The sequence below is a fragment of the Phoca vitulina genome, unplaced genomic scaffold, assembly GCF_004348235.1.
Source record: "Phoca vitulina isolate PV1807 unplaced genomic scaffold, GSC_HSeal_1.0 scaffold2, whole genome shotgun sequence".
In the NCBI taxonomy this organism is placed as follows: domain Eukaryota; kingdom Metazoa; phylum Chordata; class Mammalia; order Carnivora; family Phocidae; genus Phoca; species Phoca vitulina.
The window spans coordinates 11,673,800-11,674,313 of record NW_022589705.1 but is presented as its reverse complement, the minus strand read 5'-3'; positions in this window follow the sequence as shown (position 1 = coordinate 11,674,313).

Sequence of the window (514 nt, the reverse complement as noted above, 5' to 3'; positions counted from 1 at the left end):
CCAAGAGAAAAAAAAAAAATCACTGGAGGGGGAGGGGGGAAAGGAGGCGGAGCAAAAACTGAAACAAGGCTGAGAGGAAACTGTAGAAGGAAGGTCCTTTTTGGTTGGGTTTGTCTTTATTTAACCCCAGAGAGGCGTGACGCTCTAACTGCCGTCGTGGGTCAGTTTCCCGGCGAAGCGCCCGCCCGCCCCGAATTTCCTCGCCCGCCCTCCCGCTTCCGCCCCGCGGTGCGCTGCTGGCCGCCGCCGCTAGGGGCGCCTCGGGCCCCGTGGCGCTGAGGCAGCGGCAGCAGCGGCGGCAGCGGCAGTCTTCCAGGCTTCGCCTCTCCCGGCTCTCAGACGGGCGGCGGCGGCGGCGAACTGCAGACCGAAAGGGCGCCCACAGCCCAGGCGAGCTGCAGCACGACCAATCCTCGCGGGCGGGCGGGGTCCGCGCCGCCGTGCTCCGGCCCGGGCTGCCGCGAGAGGCGGCGGCGGCGGCGGCCCCTGCCCCGGCTCCGGCCGGCCCGCGGCG